This window comes from Dama dama, chromosome 19, assembly GCF_033118175.1.
Source record: "Dama dama isolate Ldn47 chromosome 19, ASM3311817v1, whole genome shotgun sequence".
NCBI lineage: Eukaryota > Metazoa > Chordata > Mammalia > Artiodactyla > Cervidae > Dama > Dama dama.
The window spans coordinates 15230128-15237622 of record NC_083699.1 but is presented as its reverse complement, the minus strand read 5'-3'; the positions used below and the strand labels follow the sequence as shown (position 1 = coordinate 15237622).

The 7495-nt window shown below is 42.7% G+C and overlaps 1 pseudogene; it reads left to right on the top strand.

Annotated features, from left to right (window-relative positions):
- Positions 1-200: 200 nt before the first annotated feature.
- Positions 201-6916, top strand: LOC133074047 (MAD2L1-binding protein-like; annotated as a pseudogene).
- The last annotated feature ends 579 nt before the right edge of the window (positions 6917-7495 follow it).

The following is a 7495-nucleotide window of genomic DNA, read 5'->3' as shown; positions in this document are numbered from 1 at the left end:
GGAAAGAGGAGGCAGAAGGAGTTCCAAAATAAAATTACAGTTGCTTTTACTGTAATACCAAAGTCTATTTTTGTAGCAATGATGACTCATTCCATTGACAATATTCATACTCCTAATCATTTCCATATGAAATTTAAAATTCAAATTGCTCCTTTTTATTGTTGAATTTCTACTTCTAACAGAGATAACACTTAACCCAGATGTCTGATTGTGGGGCAGAGAGAGACTGCAAAATGGAGGCGAGAGCCCCCTATGCCCCACCTTCCAGCCTCTGCTGGCACAGCCGTCCCCACACACAGCAGGTGAGTTCCTGGGTGGCACCATCTACATCACTAGGGAAGCACTATTGGAGAGAGCCTCATGGCACTCAGCATGGATTCCCACTCAGTGATGACTCTTGACTGGAGAAAGGGAAGAGGAGAGAAAATGTGAGAGAGTAGTGGAGAAGGAAATGGCAACCCACTCCAGTGTTCTTGCCTGTAGAATCCCAGGGACAGAGGAGCCTGCTGGGCTGCTGTCTATGGGGTCACAGAGTCGGACACGACTCATGCAACTTAGCAGTGGCAGCAGCAGTGAAGAGGGAAAAGGAAAAGGAAGAAGCATTATCCTTTTGTTTTCAGAGCTTACATGGGAAGGCCTCAGTTCTTAAACAGCACATTAAAAAGCAGAGACATCCCTTTGCCAACAAAGGTCCATCTAGTCAAAGCTATGGTTTTTCCAGTAGTCATGTATGGATGTGAGAGTTGGACTATAAAGAAAACTGAGCACTGAAGAATTGATGCTTTCGAACTAACAGCAAGGAGATCAAACTAGGCAATACCAAAAGGAAACCAACCCTGAATAATCATTGGAAGGACTGATGCTGAACCTGCAGCTCCAATACTGTGGCCACCTGATGTGAAGAGCTGGCTCATTGGAAAACACCCTGGTGCTGGGAAAGATTGAGGGCAGGGGGAAAAGGGGGTGACAGAGAATGAGATGGCTGGATGGTATCACTGATTCAATGGACACGAGTTTGAGCAAACTCCGAGAGATAGTGAAGGACAGGGAAGCCTGGTGCTGCAGTGATGGGGTCGCGAAGAGTCAGACATGACTTACTGACTGAACAACAACACTTCCAAGTAAATTACAATGCTGCTCCTCTGTCCTTATCTCTCCAAGAACTACCCTAATCTTTTATTTTTTTCTAACATGAGTCATAACTAAATGTTTCACATCTGGTTCATACTAATATTTCAGTTTCTTTAGTTAAAATAATTCACTTTTACCCAATGTTACAACCTGATAATCAGGCAGCTGATCTCTCCATTATCCAGTGGGTCTTTGGTCTTCCCTTCTCTTATAGCCTGGCTTATAAGGTTCCCTCTGCCTTACCTCATCTCTACCCCACTCCATCACTATTTCTCAAGGTTAGGTCATTTCATTAAAAAATCAGAGTAGAGTGAAGTCTCTCCAGTGACTTTTCCAATTAAAAAGTCTACAGTCTATGAAAGTCTAGCTTCAGCTTCCTGAAGCTTTGGTTATTGACAACCGTCTGACCTCTCTCTGAAATCCTTCCTAACCCTAGTATTAACCATCATTGTTGTGGGAAAAAAAAAAATAGTCTATAAATAAAACAAATGAGCAAACAATTATACAAAATCCCAAAGAGCAATCAATCAGTCTTCTACCTGTGGCTGAGGTGAGAAAATCTATTCACTCAATGAATAGTGGGTTTATGGGAGAGGCCTCTCTGGGGGCTTCAGCTTGCAATTCAGTAGCTACACCTAATCCATACCCCATCCTCCCAATCCCCCATAGCCCCTCAGTCCTTTTAACCTCCTCCTAGCCCTCACCCTGTTAAGTATTACATGTAGTCCCAGGAAGGTTTTACTGTCATTCACTGCAATCTCAGTTGTCACCGTCAGATGGGAGAAAGATGAGGAATCAGAGGTGAGGAAGTATAGCTCTAAGTAGAATTTTAAAAATGAGGGAACGGGGTTCATGCCCTGATCTAGCCAATAGACAAAAGATCCAAAAAAATCAGCTGTTGAATATGATCTTCTGTTAGTTTATCTCTTGTACCTTATACAAAGGCAATAGCATCCTCCCCACCCAAGTTACATTTTCAAGAACCATAGAAATGTTAGGTAGTTAGAATAGGGAAAAGGAGTCCAGAATGGCAGTGGCTAAAAGATAAGGAAGGGAGAAGCCTGCAAAAATAGAACAAAGGAAGGTCCGAGGACCGGAGTGAGGACCTCAGGTAGAACAAATAACACTCCTGGCTAGCCCAATTTACATAGGGCAGGCCCAGGGGGAGAAAAAAAACATATAAGAGGAGCCAAAGGGCCGAGGCTCTCTCTCCCGTGTGCGCTGGGGCACTCTTCTCTTCACATCTTTGGGTCGACATGGCCTCATGCCTAGAGGATGGATTTTCCTGCTATTTTCTAAATAAAATAGAGCTGTAACACTGATTTGTCTAAGAGCTATAACGCGGTCTGTTCGAGCCCTGAGAGCTATAACACGGTCTGTCCAAGACCCGAGAGCTGTGACATGCAGAAGGCTTTAATGTCCGTCACTCCAAATCTTTGTTGTGATGAGACAGAACCGAGGAGCATACATTCGCCTGACAGAAAGTACCTGGCTCCAAAGAAGGAGAGGGAAGAAGAAAAGTCCATTGCCCAAATACGCATATTTTGTGCCTCTCCTATGTCATTTTCCACAAAATTATCCAGCTGTCATTTTCTGGAGAGCAGAAACTATGCTTTTTTGCCCCATGTATTCTTGTAAAAGTTCATTAAGTGAATTTAATTGATGATTTGGAAAGACCCTGCTGCTGGGAAAGATTGAGGGCAGGAGGAGAAGGGGACAACAGAGGATGAGATGGCTAGATGGCATCACCGACTTGATGGACATGAGTTTGGGTAAACTCCGGGAGTTGGTGATGGACAGGGAGGCCTGGCGTGCTGCAGTTCATGGGGTCACAAAGAGTCGGACACGACTGAGCAACTGAACTGATCTGAAGTCATTTTTACGATTCCAGGTTAGGAAGCATAGAGTCATATTCCAGACATGATTTGTCATTATAAATTGTATTGAATGATTCTTCTATAAGGAGAGTTCCCAAACTCTGAACAAGTAGGTGATGATTTTGAGAAATTGTTTCCCATCCTTCGTATTTTCCTACCTGCTGCTCCTTCTCTCTGCTCCTACATTTATTCTCACAGCAATCCCTACACTAGAGTTGTTAAAAAGGAGGATCAAAAAAACAGGCTAATTGATACATTTGCTCCCCAAGGACCACATCATTGATTCATGTTTTAGGCTAAACATTAGAATCATCTGGGAGCTTTGAAAACCCTTACTGCCTGGCCCACCCAAAAAACTAATTCACAATCCCTAGAGCAGGCCCCCAGCATGGGAGAGCTAAAAGTCCCCCGGTGAATCTAATATTCAGCAAAGATTGAGAACCACTTTATCAGGTTTTCAGCAATGCTAATTAAGTCACTCACATTCAGCGTATAACCAGACACTCCACTTACTTTCTCCCATCTGCCAGGTTCCCTGAACATGTCTATGATATGGCCAAGTCTCTACTGTTGGTCTAGATTCACTCTTAACTGTAACAAACACCACTTCCCTACAGTTCTTTAGTAAAAGTACTTAACACTCCCATAAGGGCTTGAAGTGCTAAATCATTAAGAATATCACACTCCCTGCTGGATATTGTTCCACGTAATGAGGTCTTCAATCATTTCATCATGCATCGTTTAAAAGCTGTAAAATATCACAATGTATGCTTACAGGCACAAAGCTCTAAGTATCCTCAGTCTGCTGTTGATGAGCCTGGTGGAGCTTTTCAATTTGCAACCTTAGTACAAGATCATGTCACAATAATTTGGGTAAGCCAGATAGATAGTGCCATCAGCACTGCTGCAGCGCAAGCGAGGCTTATGGATTTCACTACAATGGTGTAGGGCATCTCCTGGATGAATGAGTGTGTCACGTTCCCTATTGTTTCATTTGCATCTACATGTCTTTAATAAATATGTGATATTGTCAAAATCGGAAACAAACAGAGACCAGCCTGGAAAATTCCATGAGCAGAAAAAATCAGTTCAATCATACAAGCAAGTTTATTTTACAAGAGTGACTTGACCTGGGTCATTTCTTGCTTATGCCTCTGAAAACTAAGAGCAAAACTTACAACTGTTTCCCCAAACAGATTATGTGGCAACCACTAACCCAGTTCCCTATCATTTAACAAAATTCTAATATTATAACCAATCATGGTGAAGAATAAAAAGGCACTGTCTTCCCAATGAATAATTTGTTTTTTAGCAATACACTTTGAGCCGCATTCCGTGTTTTGGTTTCAGGGTTCCTGGAATGTGAAGCATCTCTGTGATGTGTGCACAATAAACTTTTACTGATTACCAGTTCAATGATTCATTGGTTTTACTTCTGTTACTGATGAACTTTTGACAACACATCTACACACATGCATATACACATACATACACATGTATTTTTATATATGTATATTTAACCATTTATTAATAAAATTACATTGATGTACTTGGTGTCAGAAGCCATTCTAATTAGGAACTAAGCTAGCCAAGTGATATGTTAGGAAAATAAATACCATTATATATGATGGAATGACAAATATCAACCAAAGAGTAGAAAAGTCCAAGTTCTAGTTCTCACTCTGGCTGGCTGTGTGGCACTTGGGCAAGTCACTTAACTTCTTTAGACTCGAAGTCTCTCTGTGGTGAAACAGGGGACTCACCAAGGAATGCCGAATGTGGTTTTATCTTTTTGGTTCCTCCAATCATTGGCAGGGCCTCCCAGGAGGCCCATGGTGAGAAGCATTCTAAGGTTGCATCTTCTCACTGGAAAGAATACCATTATCAATATATCAGAATCTGTCATGAGCTCAGGAGTAGGGAAGTGGAGTGTAAGTTCCACTGGGCCAAATACCGAAGGATTACTTTCCCAGCCCACAGCAGTGAATAGAGACGAGGAGAAATAAAATGAAAACAACTACACCACCTTAACCAGTAGTTTTTATAGCCTTATAAAAGTGTGTTCCTGCATCCTGGTAAAAAGTTGTCTTTACCCAACTCACTTCTCCTTGACCTCCATCTCAAATTCTACCTCTTTTACTAGACCAACCACATGCCGGAACAATAATCGGTAACACATCAGTAGCATTTACAGTGTGTCAAGCAGTGTTGTAAGCATTTTGTACACATAATTCATTAAATTCTCACAGCAACCCTCTTGGGTAGATACCGTTTATTCCTATTCTACAGGTGGAGAAAGTTGAGGCACAGGTTAAGTGACTTGCTCAAGATTACAGTCAGTGAGAGAGCTGAAGTGTGGACAAAGGCACTCTGTGCTAAAGAGATGTGTTTAACCATTGGATGAAATGGTACTTTCCGAATATCCAGGTCAACCATCCCCTATACTATACATTTTTTCTTTTTTTTTTTTTTTTGCATTCTATCATTTTCTGATTGTGTGAGTACAAGAGATCTATTAGTATGGAAAGCACTTGGAGATTGAGACATAATTTTATAGAGGGTGACCATACATTCTCGTTTTCTGACTCTGTGTCTTTGGAAGGAGGTGGGGAAATTCAGAGAAGCCTTCCTACATGAAGTGATGCCTGAGTCACCGAGTTATTTAGGGATAAATACCAATTAGTCATGTTAAAATTGGGAGTTAGGATCAGTTTGTTCTCTAATACAAAGATTCTCCCTTGCCAATTGATCACATTGTTTGGACTCCAGAATACATCCTTTTGTAAATGAAGTTGACTATCCCTTCCCCAAATTCAAAGAAAACACTAAATTACCTGTAAGAATAAAGTTCAGTCCTAGGGTAGTAACGGTACCCCCGGAGCTGGAAGTGCAGACCCGGGAGAGGACATGGTGAAGAAGAAACCTCCGGCCACTGCTGAGGAGAGCGGCAGGAAATGCCAACATGTCCTGGCAGAACTGGAGGTTGCCCTTGGACACCTAGAGGGTCTTTTAGCCTGAACGTCAGCACAAGTGCTGATGCTCCTTGGGGGCAATGCCCGAAGTTCCAAGGAGTTCTATCTTAATCAATAGAAATTGATAAAAGGCCAGAGGAGGAACTCATGCAGTGCTTTATTGGGACTCATGCTGCTGCAAAGGGAGAGAAAATGAATAACAGGTGCCCTTGCTCACATTCTCCAAGGAAGGCACCCTGGTTCCTTAAATGGGGGGAGGAGAGGGGCGGATAGGCGGGTCAGGCTAGAAGGGTGGCTTAAGTGGTCTGCTCACCTTCTTGGTAGTGCTGTCTGCAGGTATCAGGGGCAGGACCCTGCTTTTGCTCTCAGCACATCAGAAAGCTTAGTTGGTTTGTGGCATTTTGTATTTGACTGTTCATAATTTGCCCCACCTGCACATGAGCGTAGTCATTTTCAGTCCCTAATTGTTTCTTTATGTTCTGTTGCTCCAGGAGATATTCGTCCAAGTACAAGTGCAAGCCCGCCAGTACAGAGTCCCAGGTCCCAGCCGGTCTCAGTCCTACCACCTTGACTTGTCCTGCTTGACCATCAATCGCAAGGACCCGAGCCTAAGCTCGGCAGCTTGCTTGCGCCATTTCTTGAGAGCCATTTTCCTTGTGGACGCCTTCAGTGAGCTGCAGCAACGCTGCTCATGGGCTCCATGGTCAGAGCACAGGGCAGCTGGGACTGTGGAGATTGGTCTGGCCCCACGCTCAGCTACAGAGTGCCCAGCCGGGGTCACAAATTGACCTTGTTCTGTGGATGACTCTCCATGCCCACCACAGCTTGGAAAGATTACATTTGGCTCCAGGCATTGGCCTCACTGAAAGCCTTCCACGAGTGAATCGGAATGGTTCTTAATCATGAACACAATGGCTAAGTTATCTTTCCCCTGGTAGCAACCAAGTGACTTATCTTTTGTTTGGAGCTGGACACTTCCTGGTGAGAGGAAGTTTCTGTCCTGGTTGCCTGCCTGTCTCTCTTCCTCAGACTTCCTGGTGGGCTGATGGTATGGTTAGGGCTGTAATGCTGTAACAGAACATCTTTTTGAATCAAAGACTAATTTTCCCAGAGAGTGCTGGAGTTGAGTATTTCTATTTGAGGTAGGAAAGCAAACATGGACCCATAAATAGACACTCATATGGTCCTTTTCTCCTATTTTCTGTGGCTTTCATAATTTTTACCAGGGACATAATGTGGGTATGACTCATGAACCTAAATATAATACGAATGGATTCATAGTAACTTTTGCTGAAACTCAAAATAAAAAAAATTCAGTCCCATCATAATCATGGTAGCTTACTTTAAATGTGGAAAGCTTTAGAAAGGGGAGGAAAGATTTAATGAAACTCTTGATACCAAAAAATTAGGAATTTTTTTGACTCCAAAAAATATTTGGAGCCAAATATTTCAGGACGCAAGAGAGTGAGGGAAACAGATTCTTCTTACAGTCAAGAGTTTCAGACTCTCCAATAA